This window comes from Acinonyx jubatus, chromosome B1 (genome assembly GCF_027475565.1).
Source record: "Acinonyx jubatus isolate Ajub_Pintada_27869175 chromosome B1, VMU_Ajub_asm_v1.0, whole genome shotgun sequence".
In the NCBI taxonomy this organism is placed as follows: domain Eukaryota; kingdom Metazoa; phylum Chordata; class Mammalia; order Carnivora; family Felidae; genus Acinonyx; species Acinonyx jubatus.
This window is the reverse complement of record NC_069382.1, coordinates 34,591,511-34,614,175: the sequence shown is the minus strand read 5'-3', so window position 1 is coordinate 34,614,175 and position 22,665 is coordinate 34,591,511. Positions and strand designations below refer to the sequence as shown.

At 37.5% G+C, this 22,665-nt stretch overlaps 1 protein-coding gene across 6 annotated transcripts in view; it reads left to right on the top strand.

Annotated features, from left to right (window-relative positions):
* PPP3CC (protein phosphatase 3 catalytic subunit gamma) overlaps nt 1-22,665 on the top strand; it is a 102,900-nt gene that overhangs the window by 14,604 nt on the left and 65,631 nt on the right. Inside the window, exon 2 of one of the 6 annotated variants that reach the window (XM_053216428.1) lies at nt 19,986-20,055. The exons of the other annotated variants lie outside the window; for them this stretch is intronic. The gene's annotated coding sequence lies outside the window, so the exon portion shown is untranslated. The remainder of the gene's footprint in view (nt 1-19,985; nt 20,056-22,665) is intronic. 6 annotated transcript variants of the gene reach the window in all.

Genomic DNA, 22,665 nt, shown 5'->3' with positions numbered 1-22,665 from the left:
AACAAATTATATACATGTGGGAAGGATATACAACTACTTAAATGTAGTAATAACCTCTGGAGAGGAAGGAATCGGATGAAGGTTGCTCAATTATATCTGCAACATTTTATTCTTTTTTAAAAAAATTTTTTTAATGTTTATTTTTGAGAGAGAGAGAGAGAGAGAGATAGAGATACAGAGGGTGAGCAGGGGAGGGGCAGAGAGAGAGGGAGACACAGAATCTGAAGCAGGCTCCAGGCTCTGAGACGTCAGCACAGAGGCTGATGTGAGGCTTGACCCCACAAACCGTGAGATCGTGACCTGAGCCGAAGTCGGACACTTAACTGACTGAGCTATCCAGGCGCCCCAAGCAACATTTTAGCTCTTAAAAATATTTGAAACAGATATGGCAAACTTAATATTTTAAATCTACATGTTAGGTATATGGGTAGGTAGCAACATTTGAATTATTAATATTATTTCCTATACCATTTTATGTAAAATTATTTTTGAAATATTTCATTAAAAATATCCATACAGGGGCACCTCAGTGCCTGAGTGGGTTAAGCATCTGACTCTTGATTTCTACTCAGGTCATGGTCTCACAGTTTGTGAGTTCAAGCCCCACATTGAACTCTGCACTGATAGTACAGATCCTGCTTGGGATTCTGTCTCTCTCTGCTCCTGCTCACACACACTCTCTCCCTCTCTCTCTCTCTCTCTCTCTCTCTCAAAATAAATAAATACACTTAAAAAGATTTTAAAAAATCCATACATGCAGTATATTAGATGTCTGTCTGTCATTTCTTCCTTTCTCTCTTTTAGTATACCTTTTATTTTGGTGCCAAGAGTCAAGTGCTGCTATAACAAATACCTAAAAAGTGTGGAAGTGGCTTTGGAACTTTGAGAAGATCCAGCTCAAGTCTCAAGTTTCTGATGTCCTTCCTTGATTTCTGTAGCTACAGCTGACATCCCCTTTATATTCTTCCATGCTAAGAGCCTGTACCATACAATGTATTGTTTAACTGTTTTGTGTTCATATTAAATCTTGTTTTATGTGAATTCTTTTGCCTACTTAAATAGAACATGGGACACCTGACTGGCTCAGTCGGTGCAGCAGGCTACTCCTGATCTCAGAGTTGTGAGTTCAAGCCCCACGTTGATTACTTAAAAATAATCACTTAAAAGTGCAGAGATTACTTAAAAATAAAATCTTTAAAAAAAATTTTAATGTTTATTTATTATTTATTTTTGAGAGAGAGAGAGAGCTAGTGGGGAAGGGGCAGAGAGAGACACACACACACACACACACAAGAATCCAAAGCAGGTTCCATGCTCTGAGCTGTCAGCACAGAGCCTGATGTGGGGCTCGGACCCACAAACTGTAAGATCATGACCTGAGCTGAAGTCAGATGCTTAACTGACTGAGCCACCCAGGTGCCCCAAAAATAAAATCTTTAAAAAAAAAAAAAAAAAGTAGAGCATAAAGTGCTGCTATGTGTTGAAACTGTGTAATCTATAAATGACTTACACAATGTGAGCATGTAATAGGTGCCAGATAAATACTGAATTATTTAACTCAGAATATAACTACTTCCCTAGTATTTTTGAATTTTACTTAACGAACCCTTCCAGCTCTCTGTATCCTATAGATTTCAGAACTTTAGACTTTAGCAGATATTATTATCCAGTTCCAGGAAGGCTAGCTGTAGAAACTTAGATCTATTCAGTTATTGAATGTTTTGTTTTTTACTATCATACAGTCTTTCAGCTTTTACAAGGATGACACTGGATAATTAGACTTGAATTGTAAATTGCAGATGAAGGTAAAATGCCAGAGTTTCATAAAGAAACAGGAAAGATTTGGTGATTGTATCCAATCTTTCCTAGCTCCAATTATTAGGAAGAGAGATAGTGAATTCTTCTAAGTTTGCTACTTTTAAAACAAATAGCAATAGTAGGTAGAATGATAAGAGTATAAAATGCTTCATTATTATGAAGAACAGTGCAATCTTAGCATGTGTAGACTTCACATATTGAAGTTGACACTAGAAAGGTAAATTTAATAATTTTTTAAAAAATCTCTGTTCTCTTTTATAATAGAGCCACAGATTGCTTAGTACTCCTTATGCAATCCCGGTGTGAAGTTGTTATTAACAACATTGGAAGTTCTGAAGTTTTTGAATGATTTTGTATATTTGTCTGAGAATTAGAGTGGATTCAAGATGACCACTAATAATCACTTTATTGTCACTCACTTTGTTGTGTGGGCTTTTTTTTTTTAATGTAAAAGAGACAGTTATAGCTAATTTATCTAGAATTGTGTACAATCTTTTTGTTTTCCATGAGAGTATGTTTTGTGTATTTGTTGTGTGTTATGCCTACATAGTTCTCATTTGGACTTACACTTTAGTGGCCACTTGGCTTATTTTCATTCCTTCCCATGTTATATCATGTTGACTTGTATATTAAGAAAAAGTATTAGAGATTATTTGGTAAAGCAGTGTAGCGAAAGAGGGAGAAGAGCTTACTTAGGCTCTGGACTCTGCTGACATGGGATCAAGGTCCAGCTCCTCTAGTTGCTAGTTGTGAGGTCTTAGACAAATTTTCTAACTTCCTAAGCCTTAGTTGCCACACCTGTCAAAAAGAGAAAATAATACTTCATAGAGTGTTATTAGGTTAAATGAGAGTATATATAAAGCACATAGCATAATGCCTGTTGTGTAGTTAGCACACAAACAGTAAACATCATGGTCATTATTATTATTGCAAATCCAGTTAAGAAAATTGAAATCTAAAACCTATATTGAAAAGGCTTTGTGGATACTGTAGTTTTAGCAGTTTAGCACAATATAAATAATTTAGCATCAGATGTTTTTTAGCAAATTGAATGTACTTTTTTTTTTAAAGCAAATTGAATGTATGAATTATAAGAGTAACACATCATTAGCAAGTAGGGTATATCCCAGAAATGCAAAATTGGTTTGAAAATCATTCAGTGTAGGGGCATCTGGGTAGCTCAGTTGGTTAAATGTCTGATTTTTGACTTGGGTCATGATTTGTGACTCATGAGTTCGAGCCCCACGTCAGGTTCTCTCCTCTCAGCACAGAACCCACATGGGGTGTAAAGATTGCCTGCAAATAAAATGTTAAAAACATAAGTAAAATAAAATTTTGCCCGGAGTTAAGGCATCTGGCCAGCTCAGTTGGAAAAACAATGCAGCTCTCAATCTTGGAGTCGTGAGTTCAAGCCTCCCATTGGGTTCAAAGATTACTTAAAAAATAAACATTGCTTAGAGTTGAAATGCCTTTTAAATAGGGAAAAAAATATCTGCTCTTTATTGCTAGCTTTAATATGTGAGTGTGTTTTTAATGATCTTTTATACTTCCCTGCAAATCACAGAAAAAGAGAAAAAGAAAAATGAGCAAAGGATACAATGTTTATAGATAATTTATAAATGAGTACATTTAAATGGCTGATAAACACGTGAGCTTATAATGTATGAACAAAGATACTTGTTGCTACATTATTCATAAGGGCAAAGAAAATAAAAAAAAATCTGCAATGTTTAATAAAGCAGATTAGTTAGGTGAATTATGTTATCTCCATGATGCAGTCTGAAAATTATAGAAGAACATTTGTTGTTATGAGAAGATTTTAGTAGTTTACTACAAAATTTAACAAAAGACAGATTACAAGATTGTATAGTATAACTATTTATAAAATAATATATTTAAATATTTAAAATGTTAAGATATATACCAAAATTTTAAATGGTTATCTTTGACATTCTAAGAGATTTGTTTTTGTCTTGTGGTAGTTACTGTTTTTTGTGCTCTTTAGTCTTAAAAAATTCTTTTGCATTGAGTTATAATGTAGTATCTTTGATTTAAAGAAATCTTCAAAGAGTAGTTTGAAGGTTGATAATTGATACTACATGGGTATTCATTATGCTGTTGAACATTTTATAAGAAAAATTTGCTGGGACACCTGAGTGTCTCAGTCGAGCGTCTGACTCTTGGTTTTGGCTCAGGTCATGATCTTCCGGTCCAAGGGATTGAGCCCTGTGTCAAGCCAAGCCCCAAGTCAGACTCTGCACTGACTCTATGGAGCCCGCTTGGGATACTCTCTCTCCCTCCCTCCCTCCCTCTCTGCCCCTCCCCTGTTTGCTCTCTCTCACGTTTTCTCACTCTCTCAAAATAAGTAAATAAACTTAAAATCTTTAATAAAAAAAATAAATTTTACTTATTTTGAGAGATTGAGAGTGCAATAGAGAGTGGGGGAGGGGCAGAGAGAGAGGGAGAGAGAGAATCCCAAGCAAGCTCTGTGCTGACAGAGTAGAGCCTGACGCTGGGCTTGATCTCACAAACCCCGAAATCATGACCTAAGCTGAAATCAAGGGTCAGTTGCTTGGGGTGCCTGGATGGCTCAGTTGGTTAGGCGACCGACTTCGGCTCAGGGCACAATCTCCCAGTCTGTGAGTTCGAGCCCCACGTCAGGCTCTGTGCTGACAGCTCAGAGCCTGGAGCCTACTTCAGATTCTGTGTCTCCCCCCTCTCTCTACCCCTCCTCTGCTCTCTGTCAATAATAAATAAACATTAAAAAAAATTTAAAAAAAAAGGGTCAGTTGCTCAACCTACTGACCCACCTAAGTGCCCTGAGATTTTGAATTTTGACATAAAGATCGATTGATGATATATTGATGATCTGTTAATGTTCTGTAATCCCTCTTAGCCTTATAGAAACAGGTAGTGAGTTTTCCTGTCTGCTGACAGCCAGCAATACTATGATTCCTGGATGAATTGTTACTGATTGTATATTGGTAGTGTAACTGTTGGTTGACTCATTTATGATAAGAGTTATATATATTTGTAGATTCTCATTTTATTCTTTTAAATAATATAATAACATGGTATAAAAATTTTTAAAGGTATATAGCAAGGGCGCCTGGGTGGCTCAGTCAGTTAAGTGACCAACTTTGGCTCAGGTCATGCGTTCATGGTTTGTGAGTTCAAGCCCTGGGTCAGGCTGTATGTGGACAGCTCGGATTCTGGAGCCTGCTTTGGAGGCCCTGTCTCTTGTTCTGTCTCTTGCTCTCTCTTTCAAAAAAAAAAAAAAAAAAAATAATAATAATAATAAAAAGGTATACAGCAAAAAGTCTTCTTCCTATTCCCAATTCTGGGCCCCCAGTTGCCTGCCTTGGGAATGTTAAAGCCCACAGCCAACGACCACCAGGAACATATCTGTAATCAAAAATAAGTTCACGTGTATTTAGCTTGCTACAGCAAGGAATGACACACACCAGAATAACTGTGGGGCATCTCAGAAGGAGGCAGTTAGCAAAGAAGATACACAGGGTTTTAGGAGCTGAGGTTAGTTATAAAGTGATTTTAGGGTGGAAATTAGTTTCAGCGGGGATTGGCTAAAATCTGTAATTTAGGTGAGTTGCTGGAATAGGCAATGGTTTTATCTTTAGTGCACAAGAGTCCCTGAGAAGTTATAGCTAGATAACTTTGACTATGGTATTGGAACATAATGAGCTAATGTTTAAAGAAATCTGAGCTTGGATAGTATGTGATGCACATTGTGGTTTGGTTTGGTTCAGTTTATCTGTTTTATAAGTCATGGTGTTTTTCAGAGTGTTTGTGAGCACTTTGTGGTTTCTCTTTCAATTCTTAGTCTCTGCTTTTGATCATTTTTTTCTAAGCTAGAGGATTTAACTTTTAGGGGAAGTGATCAGTCAAGATCTATACCATTGTTAGGTAGGTTGTGAATGTTTATCAAGCTTTTGATGGTAGGAATTTTGACCTCTGTAAACACCACAACCATGTTCTGTTTCTTAGATGATCATGTGTTAAATCATCTGGCATGATAATATCTGACTGTAGCATTTAAGACCCTGGACATCACACATACATGGTTTCTGCAACAAACAAAACCTCAAACGAGTTACTATTAAAGTTTGAAATAATGTCCTATATGTACCATTATCTATTTGGATCTTCCTTTAGTAACCAAGTAAATTTTTCTCCTTTAATTTTGAATGTGGATTATTTGCCTTACCAGTGTCTGAAGAATTCGTCCTTTATGTAAAAGTGATTGTCAAGGATAAAGGTGTTGGTAGTACTAAGAATAAAGGATAGGGTGTTTGTTGACACCCTAAGTCTGGAATCTTTTCTTTTTCTTTCTTTTTTTAAAATGTTTATTCAGTTTTGAGAGACAGAGAGAGATTGTGAGCAGGGTAGGGGCAGACAGAGAGGGGAGACACAGAATCTGAAGCAGGCTCCAGGCTCTGAGCTGTCAGTGCAGAGTCCAATGCAGTGCTCAAACCCACGAACTGTGAGATCATGACCCAAGCCTAAGTTGGACGCCTAACCAACTGAGCCACCTAAGCGCCCCTCTTTTTTTTTCTTAATATTTTATTTTTTTGAGAGAGAGAGCAAGCGGGGGGCAGGGTGCAGAGAGGGAGGAAGACGGAGGATCTGAAGTGGGCTCTGTGCTGACAGCAGAGAGCCCGATTCAGGGCTTGAACTCATGAACTGCAAGATCATGACCTGAGCCAAAGCTGGATGCTTAACCTACTGAGCCACCCAGGTGCCTGACAGTCTGTAATCTTGAACCAGCAGAGAAGAAAATAGCCATGAGGATAAAGGACAAAATCATGCAAAGTACATGGTAATCAGTGGCTTCTGAGCATCTGAGAAGTTGTGTTCTGATGATCTTGGAAATAAGTGGTCTGTTCACATTGTTGTCTTCTTTTGGATCAACACTGTTCTGAAAACCCAGATTCAGCCACAAGGTCTGTCTGCAGCAATGATGTCAGCAGTACATGTAATTCATTCTCTGCAGCATCAATAGTTGTAAGTGCATGATGCATACCTTTATAGAAGTTCTTTTGATATATCTCCACACAGTTCAATACTTGATCTTAGATTATAGATGGCAACTTTAGGTGAATGTAAGGAAAAAGCAGAAACCACTTGTGGATATTGAGCTATAGGCTTTAGTTAATTTATTATATTAACCAGCATTGTTAACCAGAATCTTCTACTGATGTATGTAATCAGGTTTTTTTTTTTTTAAATGTTTATTTATTTTGAGAGACAGAAGGAGAGAGCAAGTGCATAAGCAGGAGAGGGGCAGAGACAGAGAGGGAGAGGGAGAGACGGAATCCCAAGCAGGCTCTACAGTGTCAGCATAGAGCCTGACATAGGGCTCGATCTCACCAACTATGAGATCATGACCTGAGCTGAAACCAAGAGTTAGACACTTAACTAACTGAGCCACCTGGGTGACCCCATAATCAGTTTTATAAGGAGTTAGTCACTGTTTATCCTGAAAGTAAGAATGTGCTATGCCAAATCTCTGGGCCTTTTATTTACCCTATAAAATGTATCATGAATTTCACCAGTACAAACTTATTTAAGCCTGGAGATACAATCTGTGTAGACAGCTGTTGTGTCAGTCTTTGTATATGAAGGTTTGTTTCCTTTAACCTGAAAGATACACAAACATTGAAGCATATTTTACTCACACATGATTAACTTAGGAAGGTTGAACTCTTTATCAGGTTTTTTTTTTTCTTTTAACCTAATTTTAATAAAGCAAAAAAGCTCTCATAATAGTTTTGAGTTAATTAAAAATTGGAGAATGCCAAACAAAGCTAATAATTCCCGTAATCCTTTAAAAACATTTTTAATAAGATGAAGGACAAATCTTTATGTTGCCTAATGATCATTTAGCATAAACCCAAAGATGTCGTAGGTGTCAGAAGCATCTTAACAGTTTTATTATTCTGAATTTGGAGAAGAAGAAAATCAAAGAGAATTTTCATTTGACAAAATGTAAGTCATGACTATCCAAAGAAACAGTTATAGGCAGTTTTTTAATTTATTTTATTTTTTAATTTTTTAAAAGTAATCTCTACCTCTAATATGGGGCTCAAACTCAAGTCCCCAGGATCAAGTCTCCTGCTCTACTGACTGAGCCAACCAGGTGCCCCCAGGCAGTAATTTCAAAAACAGCGATAAATGACAGTTAACTTTTCCCTAAAAGTAAGGAACTTAAAAAAATATATATTTATGACTAGACTATTTCAAAAAGCAGAGAGAGTTAACCGAATATTTTGATGATGTAAGGGATGTTTTATCTGGGCACAAAACATTTGCTTTTTTTTTTTTTAACAAAGCAAAGCTATTTATTTATTATATTTTTTAATGTTTATTCATTTATTTTTGGGAGAGAGAGAGGAAGGGGCAGAGACAGCGGGAGGGAGAGAATCTCAAGCAGGCTCTTTGCCATCAGCACAGAGCTGAACATTGCTGTAATGCATGAACCGTGGGATCGTGACCTGAGCTGAAACCAAGAGTTGGACCCTTAACTGACTGAGCCACCCAGGAACCCCTAATTTTTCTTGTTAAAAAACAAAATGAAAATTAAATTCTAGATTTAGTCTATTATTCATGAAGAAGCTACATTAAAAGGATTTATAAGGTTTTATTTTTTTATGATAAACCTCTCATATTTGACCAATTTTTGTCAAAAATTTTAATATATTTCTCCCTTCACATTCTTTTTTTTGTAACTATTACAAACCCAGACAAATAAAGTGTACTTATTCTTAGACCTTCTTCCCTTACAGTGTATTGTCAAATTTGTTTCTCACTAGATTCTTTCACATCTTGGTACAACCAGAAATTTCTCTTTTTTTCCAGCTTTATGGAGATACAATTGACATATAACATGCATAATTTTAAGGTATGCAGTGTGTCGATTTGATACAGCTATATATTTTGGAAAATGATTACCACCATAGGATTAGCTAATGACATATAACACCACATAATTACCATTTCTTTTTTGTGGTAAATCGTACATTACTTATTTAAGACAAAGTTATCCTTTTTATTTCTAGATAAACAAAAGCATTTCTGATACTATGCATTCATATTCTCTTGTCTTCACACACATTCTTTTATATTCCTCCCAAATCACTGTAACTGCAAGACAATATTAAAGTGAGAAGGAAACTCTTGAGGTGTTAGGAATTGCTCTCACTGAGTAATCTCATAGCTTCCCAGAGAGTTAAAATTTTTAAGGGCTTTTAATTGTTTCTTAAGGATTAATCTTGAAATTCTTTCTAGGGTGATGCCAACTAGCCTTTTCCAGGTTTTGCATCTTGTAGGCACATCAAAGTATGGACTAATTGATTTGGGAGGCCTACGCAAGGCTGATTTTTTTTTCAGTAAACTTTCTGCTTTTTACCCTGGGGTTTGGGAATTCTTTCAGGGAGGCAGTTTTAGAATTTGAATTGCATTTAAAGAATGCAAACCATTGGATATCAGAGTTCTGGTTCCTTTTTTCTTTCGAGGTGCCTCTCAAACAATCTTGTTCATGTCAAAATTTCCCCAAGAAGACATTTGTAATTCAGAATTTTTCCTTCGTGAAATTATTGTTGAGTTATATTCATAATCTGAAAACAGGAAAGAAGTAGATAGAGAAAGCACAGAGTAGGCGTGGATTTAGACTGAGAAGATTCTTATGTGACCTATGGTAATTGGTGAGGATGGGGCTTTTGCAACCACCTGTCTCCAGAAGACATGAAGTGACACCAAAGATTGGCTGTCATCATTTGAGGACTTAGCAGAACCTCAGCTCCAGGCAGACAGAACTAAGCAAAACATATCTCAAGATTATAAGGACTAAGGAAGTCCTTAAGAAGTTTTAGGAAATGTGACCCAGTACAAAGTTTATGTAAAGACACTGGTCTGATAAGACCTCCTGGACTTGTCAGCTTTTGGAGCTGGCTGGAAGATGTACATATTAGGCCTATGTCTGTCCTATCTATGCTGTGGAGTTCGTCTTACAGATGCATGACACTCAAGATACTGAAAAAGGGGTGCCTGCCTGGCTCAGGCAGTAGAATATGTGACTCTTGATATTGGGGTTGTGAGTTTAAGTCCCATGTTGGGCATAGAACCTACTTAAAAAAAGATACTGAGCAAGTAGGCAGATGATAGGAATGCTGTTAATTAGGCAGAAGCCAAACTTCACTCATGAACAGTATAATCAATAAGACTTAAAGTCAGAGGACCCAACTATCACCTCAATCCTGAAGTGCTCAACAAAATTACTGAGGCTCAGATACCTCACTGTCACAGGCAGGATGGCCTTGAGCAGGTAGAAATCAGTGGTCACATACGTGCACACTGTGGCAGAGAGTCATATGTCTCCCCAGGAAAAGGAGGTCGGCTGAATCTTGGAAATGCCAATTGTTAAATAGTAGGACACCCATAAACCACCTACTAAAGATCATCCAGGATTTATTTGTAGTTAAGAAAAAAAAAGTTAGGTTTATTTAACCTGCTGCAACAAGCAGAGAGAAGTGGAGGAACTTGGGATCTTCTCAAAATGGGAGGACAGTTAAGAAAGGCTGCTCATTGAGACTGTTGTTAGATTTTAGGGTGGAAGTTTGTAATCTGAGCAAGGATTAGATAGAATTTGTGTAATAGATGAGTTGGTAGAACTTGTGAAGTTCTAGTGTAAGATCAGATGTAGTGTTGTGCAATTACTATTAAATTAGTTTGTGTGAGGTCTTATCTTGGAACATATGGATTTGAAGGATCTGGTGTTAAAAGGAGTTTGAACTCAATACAAAAAAAAAAAATCTGATTAAGAAAAGAGGAGAAGACTTGAACAGACGTTTTCCCAAAGTAGACATATAGATGGCCAACAGACACATGAAAAAATGCTCAACATCACTGATCATCCAGGAAATGCAAATCAAAACCACAGTGAGGTATTACCTTACACCTGTCAGATGGCTAAAATAAAAAACATAAGAAATAACAAGTGTTGGTGAGGATGTGGAGAAAAGAGAACCCTGTGCGCTGTTGGTGGGAATATAAATTGATATAACCACTATGGAAAACAGTACAGAGGTTCCTCAAAAAGTTAAAAATAGAAATACCACGTGGTCCAATAATTCCACTACTGGGCATTTACCCCAAAAAATGAAAACAATTCAGAAAGATATACACGTCCCAATGTTTATTGCGGCATTATTTACATTAGTTAGGATATGTAAGCAGTCTAAGTCTGGGTGTCCATCAATAGATGAATGGATAAAGAAGATGTGGGGTGTGTGTATATGTGTGTGTGTATGTCTATATACATATATATGTACATACAGTGGAATATTACTTAGCCATAAAAAAAGAGACCTTGCCATTTGAGGCAATATGGATGGACATAGAGGGTGTTAGGCTAAGTGAAGTAAGTTGGACAGTGAAAGACAAATACCATGTGATTTTACTTGTATGTGAAGTTCAAAAAATATAACAAATGAACAAACAAAAAAACAGACTCAAATACAGAGAACAAACTGGTGGTTGCCAGAGAGGAGATAGGTAGGGGAATGGATGAAATAGATAAGGAGAAAAATGGAAAAATAAAAAGTTTGAGCATAGATAGTCTGTGTTGCATGTTGTGGTTTAGTTCTGTTCAGTTTATCTGTTTTATGAGTCATAGTACAGTTATAAGGTGTGGCTTCTGTTTTCAGTTCTAAGAGACAGCCCATGTTAGTTTCTTGTGTATTTAAAACTGTGTTTATAATTGTTGAAGGGACGTAGAAAATAATTTTGAAAGAATTCTGCATTAGTTTTCTTTCTTTTTTATTTTTTAATATTTATTTATTTTTGAGAGAGAGAAAGAGAGAGTGGGAGAGGGGCAGAAAGAGAGGGAGACAGAATCTCAAGCAGGATCCAGGCTCCAAGCTATCAGCACAGCACCTGATGCGGGACTTGAACCCATGCTGGGAGATCATGACCTGAGCTGAAGTCAGATGCTTAACCAGCTAAGCCACCCAGGTGCCTCTGCATTAGTTTTCTATTGCTGTGTAACAAATTACCACAAACTCAATGGCCAATTTTTAGCTCAAAGTTCTGTGGGTCAGAGTCCAATCATGACATGGATTTCTCTGCTCAGGGTCTCAAAGGCTGAAGTCAAAGTGCCCACCAGGCTGAGTTTTCATGTGGAGCTTCTGGGGAAGAATCTGCTTTTAAGCTCATTGAGGTCGTTGGCAATTCTTGTGGTGGTAGGAATGAAGTCCCTAATTTTGCTGTCTGTCAACTAGGGGTCACTCCCAACTCCCAGAGACCACCTGCATTCCTTGCTAAATGGCCCCCTCTATTAAAGCCAACAATGCAGAACTTGCACATGAAATCCCTCTTGTGCTTCAAATCTCTGAAATCCTACATATCTGACCTCTAGATCCAGATTGAAAGGTCTCATATGATTAGGCCAGGCCCATCTAGATAACCTCATTTAAAGGTCAGCTGATTTGGAACTTTTAAATTTTGTTTTTTAATGTTTATTTATTTTTGAGAGAGAGAGGGGGGGGACAGAGCATGAGTGGGGGAGGGGCAGAGAGAGAGAGACACATAATCTGAAGCAGGCTCCAGGCTCTGAGCCATCAGCACAGAGCCCAACAGGGAGCTCAAACTCAAGAACTGCGAGACCAAGTCGGATGCTTAACCGACTGAGCCACCGAGGGGCCCCTGATTTGGGACTTTTAAAAAAAATGTTTATTTATTTTGAGAGAGAGAAAGAGAATGGGGGGTGGGGAGCGCAGAGAGAAGTGAGGAGAGAGAGAATCCCAAGCAGGCTCTGCATTGCCAGTGCAGAACCCGATGCAGGGCTTGATCTCATGAACGGTGAAATCATGACCCAAGCTGATGCCAAAAATCGGTCGCTTAACCAACTGAGTCCCCCAGGCACCCCGGGGACTTAAATTATGTGTGTAGACTTCCTTCACAGCAGTACCTACATCACTGTTTGCTGGAATAACTGGGATGAGATGTGTATATCATGGGCCATGAATCTTGGGGAGCCTACCTCCAGCCTACCATAATGTCTTTTTAACATTTTAAGCATAAGCCTCTGGGTCATCTTAGTAACTCTTGGTGGTTTATAGGTGTAACTTAAATTTGAGGTTGAATTTTTGAATGTTACTGGTAAGAGTCAGCTTGGGATACAGCTCTGCTGATATGAGAAAAGTCTTATTCATAAAACTGAATAATAGAAGGAAAGTTATTGCCAATGCGATTGCTTTTTTTTCCCCTTAGTGTCTATTACTTTTCTTTCAATAAAGTTTATAAAAACTTGGAAAAACTCGAATGTAGGGCAAAGCAGATAGAAAAATAACAAAAATCACCTGTAGTCCAAACACTCTTCCTTATACTTTTATCATTTTCTTCCAGTTTTTATTGTTCAATTAAAAGAATATTATTATAATCATGTATATATGAAATAATTATATATACTGACTTCCTAAGTATATGTTTTTTTCTGATTATAAAAGTAATACAGGGGCGTCTGGGTGGCTCAGTCAGTTAAGCATCCAGCTCTTGATTTTGGCTCAGGTCATGATCTCATGGCTCATGGGATCAAGTTCCAGGTCAGGCTCTGCATGGGATTCCCTCTCCCTCTCTGCCCCTCCCCTGGGTGTGTATTCTCTCTCTCAAAATAAATAAATAAACATTAAAAAAATAAAAATCAGTCATTGGAGAAAGTTAAAAATAGGAAAGTAATAAGAAAAATAAAATAATTTAGAATCTTGTTACCCAGCACTAATACTTGGGTATATTTCCTTAGTGCCTGTTCTAATGCATTCCTTGGTCACAGATTAGATCCTATTGTATGGATTTTTTTTTTTAAATTTTTAAAAATGTTTTTATTTCTCATGCACTATGAAATCATGAGCTGAGCTGGAATTGAGTCAGACACTTAACAGAGCCACTCAGGCTCCCCTGTATGGATTTATTTTTAAGTAGAGTTAACACTGGAACACTTGTAGATTTTAAATAAGAGGCATTTGACATATTATTTACTGCCTAGTCATTTTTTTTTGTCCTAACCATTAAAACAACTTCATTGATTCTGTATAAGTTTGTTTTAGATTCATAAATGTGCTTTTTATTTTTAAAATTTTATATATGCTTGTAGTTGTATATATTTGTTGTATATATTTGTATTGATATAGGTTCATAATTCAGTATTTAATGAAATAGTAAAAGAACACACAAAAAACTCCATTGCTCAAATTGATTCACTCCCTAAGGGTCCCTGACAGCTGAGTTTTCACTGTACCTTGTTTATTATTATTATCAATGGGCCAGGGACATCAGTGTTTCCATTGGCTCTTCCCTCTTGCTCCTTGGGACAAGATTCCCCTGGTTCTGGCATCCCTGTGGGGGCAGCAGTTTAGGAGAAAAAAACGCTTTGAAAAAATTTCTCAAAAGAACATTCCAGACTTAGTAAAACAGAGCACTATGTGCCCCCTCTCACCTCTTCTCCTGGTTTCTTATACTATCATGCCAGAATGTCTCAGCTGAAGGTACTGACTGATACCAGTTCTCAGTGCAGTGTCTTTCTGCTGAAACACTGACTGGGCTGCTTTTTTTTTTTTTTTTTTTCTTTTAGAAAGAGAGAGAGTGAGCACCTGCAAGCCGGGGCAGAGGGAGAGAGAGAATCTTAAGCAGGCTCTACACAGAGCCCAACTCAGGTTTGATCTCATATTCCTGGGATCGTGACCTGAGCCAAAATCAAGAGTCCAATACTCAACTGACTTAGCTACCCAGGGGCCCCCAGACTGGGCTCTCTTGGCTATGTGTTTGTTTGTTTGTTTGTTTGTTTGTTTGTTTGTTTATGACAGAGAGAACAAGCAGGGGGAGGGCAGAAACAGAGGGAGAGAGAGAATCCCAAGCAGGCTCCACACTCATTGCAGACACCAGCCATGTGATCATGACCTGAGCCGAAACCAAGAGCTAGAGGCTCAACCAGCTGAGCCACCCAGGCTCCCGTCTTGCTATGTGAGTTTTTAAATAATACGGAAAATCATTATTTGAGTTACTTGGCAGTGAAAATAGTTTATTACTTACTGTGCTTCTGCTTTTGAGGAGAGAGGGGAGGGAAAGACAGATATTTTGTTATGTAATTTTCCTTGCAGAGTGTCCAAAATGTAATTTGGATGTGGTCATCAGCCATGTCAAGAGAGTTTCTGTTTTAACAATGGGATGAAAAAAATCATTCCAGAAACACCTTTCTGGGACTGGGAAGGAACTGAAATGGAAGTTGTTATGCACACGAGGAGAAGTTTGATCTCAGAGTTGCATAATCTTGAAATCAACCTGGACTTCTGAGTCTAGGGTTCAAAGTAGATAAAAGCTAGACTTGAAAGTCTTTAGTACCATGATAGCTTCATTTTAAACTGGGAACTTGCCATTTTATTTTGAATCAAGTATTTTAAAAATGTATACTTTACATGGATAGTTTATTTTTGCATTTTTATCCCTTCTGTTTATTTAGAAGGAAAAAATCTTGATTTTTTTAAACAACTGGCTAATCAGAAAATATTTAGTTTATGCAACTTCTAATATAGCACCCTAAATTATTTTGAAACATTTAGGAATATATCTACTTTAATGTTTTCCCTGTAATAAGTGAATAAATATTCTCATTTGGTAATAGCTTGGAAAATATAGGACAGCCATTTATTTTTTTCTTATTATTATTAAAAGATTTTTTTAATGTTTATTTATTTTTGAGAGAGAACGAGAGAGAGAGCACGAGTAGGGCTCAAACTCATGAACTGTGAGATTGTGATCTAAGCCAAAGTTGGATGCTTAACCAGCTGAGCCACCTAGGTGCCGCCCCTCTTCTTATTTTTTAAACATGCCACTGCATGAATTTTTTAAAATTATTTTTTATGTTTATTTTTTTGAGAGAGAGAGAGAATCCCAAGCAGGCTCTGAGCTGTCAGCAGAGAGCCCGATGTGGGGCTTGATCCCATAAACCACGAGATCATGACCTGGGCCAAAAGCAAGAGTCAGACGCTTAACAGACTGAGCCACCCAGGCGCCCCTTAAACATTCTTACCACAAATCAACAGGCTGTACATCTTAAACTTACACATTGTTATATGTTAATTGTGTCAACGAAGCTGGGGGAGAAAGGTCGCTTCAGTTGCTGTAAAAGGCCAAGAATAGAGAAGTGGAAAAAGAGACCAGTTAGAAAACTGTTGCAGTAATCTGGAAGACACAGTCATGGCTAGACTAAGGTAGTAGTGATGGATGTGTTAAAAATTATTGAATCCAGAGTTTATTTTATTAGGGAATATTTATTCAAAGCAATTAAAACTGCTGCCTCAAAAAAATATACACCTTGGAAAACCTCCCCCCACTTTCAAAAGACAGAAACTCAGTGTGACTGCATCTGCTTGGAACTCCTGCCTACACTGTACTCCCAACATAAATGAGGGCTAGCTGGAGACTTTCTGAATTTAAAGTATATTTTAAAGGTAGAATCAGCTAGGGGTGCCTGGCTGGCTCAGTTGGTAGAGATCAGGTAGGGCATGTGACTTTTTAAAAAATTTTTTTAAACATTTATTTATTTTTGAGAGAGAGAGAGGGAGAGAGATCAAACAAGATGGGAGGGGCAGAGAGAGAGGGAGACACAGAATCTGAAGCAGGCTCCAGGCTCCGAGCTGTCAGCACAGAGCCCCATGAGGGATTTGAACCCACAAACCGCTAGATCATGACCTGAGCCTAAGTCGGGTGCTTAACTGATGAGCCATCCCGGCATGGCATGTGACTCTTGATCTCAGGGTAATGAGTTCAAACTGCATGTTGGGCACAGAGCTTACTTTAAAAAAGGAAAAAAAAGAGAGGCACCTGGGTGGCTCAGTTGGTTGTGTCTGACTTCAGCCCAGGTCATGATCTTAACAGTTTGAGAGTTCAAGCCCCACATTGGGCTCACTGCTGTCATTCCAGAGCCTACTTCCATCCTCTGTCCCCCCTCTCACAGCCCCTCCCCTGCTTGTGCTCTTCCAAAAATAAACATTTAAAAAAAAAAAAAAGAGCTAGTCTTGCTGATAAATTGGGATTTGGGGAGAACTGGGGAAGTCAGGATTAAGGGAAGATCCCACAGGTTTTTGGCCTAAGCACCTGGGTTTAACGATGTTTCCATATATTTAGATGGAAAAGATTAGAGGCAGTCTGGGAAATTATAAGTTTAATTTTAGACATGTTATTTTTTTTCTAGTTTTATTGAAAAATAATTGGCATACATCACTGTATAAGTTTAAAGCATATAGCATGATGGTTTGATTTAGATATACAGTAAAACATTGGATTTTGAGTAACTTGTTCTGTGAGTGTTCTACAAAGCGAGTAAACATTTCTAATAAATTTTAACTTGATAAAGTAGCAGTGTCTTGCATAATGAGTAGTATGTGACACTCAATATCACATGATCACAACTGGGCCAATGGTTTTTGAAATTTGCTTTGATATATGAGTGCTTTGGATTATAAGCATGTTTTTGAAACAAATTATGCTCATAAACCAAGGTTTCACTGTATTTTGAAATGATTACCACAGTAAGTTTGGCTAACACCCATCTTTTCATATACATACAATAAAAAGAAAAAAAAGGAAAAAAATTTCTCCTTGTGATTAGAACTCTTAGGATTTACTCAACAACTGTTCTGTCATATAGCAGTATTAGCTGTGGTTATCATGTTGTATATTATATCCCTAGTACTTTTTTACCTTATACAGGAAGTTTATATCTTTTGATTATAGTCCTCCATTTTCACCTCCCTTGCCCCAACCACTACCTCTGGCAACCACAAGTCTGTTCTTTTTTTCTGTGAGTTTTGTTTTGATTTGAATCCACATATAAGTGAGATCATATAGTATTTGTCTTTTCTCTGTCTGATTTATTTCATTTAGCAAAGTCCTTCAAGGTCCATACATGTTGTCACAAATAGTAGGACTTCCTCATATTTTATGGCTGAATAATATTCTGGTGTGTGTGTGTGTGTGTGTGTGTGTGTGTGTGTGTGTGTATCACAAGTTCTTTATCATTCATCCATCAGTCCACTTTTATGTTGTTTCCATGACATGTTAAATTTTAAATGCTTATTAAACCTCCAAGCAGATATTAAATAGGCTGTTGGATTTAAGAGTCAAAGGAGAATTTAGGCTAATCATTTTTTAGAAGTTTTATGATGAAATCCTTGGTTGTATTTGTAAAAACAACTCTATGATCATGCTGTAAATTGTATTATGAAATGAAACATTTTCATAATTCTTTGTATTTAAAGATAAAATGCCAAATTGTTTTCCCCCACAGTTTACTGTGTATGTTTATTTTATGTGGATACACTTTAAGTGGCCTTTCTTAGTACCAGTCATCTTTGAATAACAAGTACCTCCTCTACTCTTCAAAAAAAAGAAAAATACTGTAGTTTTATTACCCATGAATTATTACATTTCTGGATAAGTGATGTTTCGGTTCACATTTTTTTTTTAACTGTGTAGTGGTGTTTTGAGACCCTTCAACCCTCTGTTAAGTCTCCTTTCTCATTGGTAAGGGTTGTAGTTTATAAAATAACAGACCTATATTAAAGATGAAGGGACTGCTCTCCCCCCCAAATTAGGATATGATATAACCAGTAAAGCAGTAAGTAACTTGAGCGCTGACACTAGTGACATTTTGGTTCTTTCATTTAAAAATGCTTACTTCAGGGGTGCCTGGGTGGCTCAGTTGGTTAAGCTTCTGATTTCAGTTTGTAAGTTCGAGACCTGAGTCAGGCTCTGTGCTGACAGCTCAGAGCCTGAAGCCTGCTTTGGATTCTGTGTCTCCCTCTCTCTCTGCCCCTCTCCCCACTCGCACTCTGTCTCTCTCTCTCTCTCTGTCTCTCTCTCTCTCAAAAATAAATAAACATTAAAAAAAAATAAAAATAGAGTTTTAAAATTTCACTCGAGAACTTATTTTATTTTTAAGTTTATTTATTTTGAGAGAGAGAGAGTGAGCACGAGTGGAGGAGGGGCAGAGGGAGAGGGAGAATCCCAAGCAGATTCTGCACTGTCACTAGGAGCCCAGCTCAGTCTCATGAACCATGAGATCATGACCTGAGCCGAGATCAAGAGTCAGATGCTTAACCGACTGAGCCAGCCAGAAGCCCTTAAAAATAGGGTTTTAAAATTTAATTGGAAAATTCCTGCTATTTCCTATCATGACCAAACTTAGCTAGATTCCTTTTAGTCTTCTCAGGATGGTGGCTGTTCCCATTCTTCTATGAATCAACCTCAACTATATTGTGTATACAACTATCTAATAAAGGAAGGAAGTTGTAATTTAGGGCTTCTAAACATAGCTAGGAGTAACTTGAGAGGGGATAGGACCCACTCCTTTAAAGTTGAAGATTCTTTTCTTTTGATTTGAAGGAAATTGAATTTATCTGCCCTTACCTAAAAACTTAGGATTCTTCTGGAACTTTCTGTTATGTATGTTGTCTCAAGCCAATCTTAATTCCTCTTAGTGTTCCTGGATCAGCTGTGTCCCATTTCTCTTAGCTGGGCATAATCCCCTTGATCCATTTCAACCTTGCTTTTGCTTTCATTTAATTAGGTGACTTGTTTACTTGTTTTAAGTAAATTGCAACTAGAGACTTTGAAAGAAAGAAAAAATATCTTTCTAACTTTTTTTCTCGGAAGTTCTTTAGGTTGCTTATCTCTTTCATAACTTATATGATACATAAGAAAAATGGTTTCCTATTTTGTAAACTGTTACCTGATTGCAACAGTAATGGAGGAAAATTATTTTTATTAGTAGGTATAATACTACTGGTAGAAGTCAAGTAATATTTTGTGGATCTCTTGTCTCTGGAACTACCTCTATATATAATACCTTTTTTGTCAATTCCAATATATTTGATTTTGTATTTCATTTTATTTTTAGTTTGTTAACCAATTTCAATTATTTACAAAGTGGGGATTAAAAACAAGCTGGCTTCTTATGGGGTTCATTTCAAAATGGGGAAGGGCAGATTGGCTAGCTAGAAATTGAGAGTAAGAGTTTGAAAACCAAAAAAGGTAAACTAGGTATGAAAAGGGGAATGATTAAATGTGGTATCTTCCATTTGTTTTTCTGGATCAAGATTTCATAGGACTGAGGGTTCTCTGACGTCACAAACAAGCGATTAAGTATATCTCTTGATTGAACTTCATGTAAGTTTCTCTAAAGAAAGTTTCTCTAAGACTTCACTCTTAGGGGCACGTGGATGGCTCAGTCAGTTAAGTGTCTGACTCTTGATTTAGGCTCAGATCATGATCCCATGGCTCATGGGATCAAGCTCAGAGTCGGGCCTTATGCTGACTATGGATTCTGTCTCTCCCTTTCTCTTTGCCCTTCTCCCGCTCATGCCTGCATGCATATACGAATTCTCTTTTGCTCTCCCTGAAAATAAATACACTTAAAAAAAAAAAGATATACTCTTAGTTTGGGCAACTTTTCCACCTTTTTATGATAAGTATTTCAACCATATTGGAACAGTAGAGTGAATAGTATTATGAACTTCCAAGTAAACATCATCCAGCCTCACTAGTTATTATTGACTCCTTACCAGTTTTTTTTTTCATCTGTACCCCTGCTTATTCCCTGTCCTCTCACTGTTGTGAAGCAGATTCCAAATAGCATATAATTTCATCTGAAAATATTTCAGTAAGAATCTCTAAACTATAAAGGATTTTTGTTGTTAAACACAACCATATTGCCATTACATTTTAGTAAAAATTTAAGTAAGTTTGTTTAGGACTTACCTTTCACTCTGTCTTAAAGACTCACCAGATAAATAAATAAAAGATTCGTCATAATATCTTATACAAATTAACACAAATTAAACTGATTTATCTTTCAAATTGGAATACTTGTGAGAGTGAAAGGGGGTGCTATTAACAGTTATGCTAGGACAGCAGTGGAAATCTAGGACTGTCCTGATTAAACTCGGATATATGTGGTCCTCTCTTTCAAAGTAATATTTGCTGTTTGGATAGCTACATTTTTTCAATAAGCTTTGAATTGCCTAAATTAGTCAAGTTGTAGCTAGGAGCATGATGAAACTTACCATAGAATTTTCAAGTCTAAAAATTAAAAAAAATTTTTTTAAATGTTTTTATTTATTTTTGAGACAGACAGAGACAGAGCATGAGCGGGGGAGGGGGCAGAGAGAGAGGGAGACACAGAATCCGAAGCAGGCTCCAGGCTCTCATCTGTCAGCACAGAGCCTGACACGGGGCTCGAACTCACAGACCGTGAGATCATGACCTGAACAGAAGTTGGATGCTCAACCGACTGAGCCACCCAGGCGCCCCTCAAGTCTAAAATTTTTATAGTGCCTGTAGATTTCAACTTGTTTTTTTTTTTCTTTTTAAGTTTTTTATTATTTAAGTAATCTCAATGGGGGGTTCAAACTCACAACCCTAAAATCAAGAGTTGCATGCTCCTGTGACTGAGCCAGCCAGGCACCCCTCAACTTAGTTCTCTCTCTTTTTTTTGAGAGGTTTTATTTTTTAATTTTTATTAAGCATTTTTTTCTTAATGTTTATTTTTTTTAATTTGAACTTATTTGATTGATTGATTGATTGTGATTTTTTAATATGAAATTTATTGTCAAATTGGTTTCCATACCACACCCAGTGCTCATCCCAACAGGTGCCCTCCTCAGTACCCATCACCCACCCTCCCCTTCCTCCCACCCCCCATCAACCCTCATTTTGTTCTCAGTTTTTTTAAGAGTCTCTTATGGTTTGGCTCCCTCCCTCTCTAACTTTTTTTTTTCCTTCCCCTCCCCCATGGTCTTCTGTTAAGTTTCTCAGGATCCACATAAGAGTGAAAACACTTGGTATCTGTCTTTCTCTGTATGACTTATTTCACTTAGCGTAACACTCTCCAGTTCCACCCATGTTGCTACAAAAGACCATATTTCATTCTTTCTCATTGCCACGTAGTATTCCGTTGTGTATATAAACCACAATTTCTTTATCCATTCATCAATGGATGGATTAATATTTATTTTTGAGAGAGAGAGGCAGACACAGAATCCTAAATAGGCTTCAGGCTTGAACCCATGAGCTGTGAGATCATGACCTGAGCCAAAGTCAGACACTTAACCAACTGAGCCACCTAGGCACCCCTAGAGATTTTATTTTTAAGTAACCTCTACACCCAGCATGGGGCTTCAACTCAAAACCCTGAGATCAAGAACCACACACGCCACAGACTCGGCCAGCCAGGTGCCCTCAACTTGGTTCTTTTTTTTTTTTTTTTAGGTTTATTTATTTATTTTGAAAGAGAGAAAGCACAAACAGGGAAGGCTCAGAGAGAGGGAGAGACAGAATCCCAAGCAGGCTCTGCCCCATCAGCGCAGATCCCAATGTGGGCTCAAACTCATGAACTGTGAGATCATGACCTGAGCTGAGATTAAGAGTCAGTTGCTTAACTGACTGAGCCACCCAGGCACCCCTCAACTTGGTTCTTCTTTTTTCTAGGTTTTTTAAATGTTCATTTTTGAGAGAGAGAGAGAGAGAGAGAGAGAGAGAATATGCATGTGAGGGAGGGGCAGAGAGAGAGGGGAGACAGAAGAAGATCTCAAGTAGGCTCTCTCTGCCCTGTCAGCACAGAGCCCAGTGTAGGTGGGCTTGGACTCAGGAACTGTGAGATCATGACCTGAGCCAAAGTTGAACGCTTTAACTGACTGAGCCACCCAAGTGCCCCAACTTGGGTTTTTTTTTGTTTTTGTTTTTTTCCAATTTCTTCACATCCTTTCCAATACTTTTTAT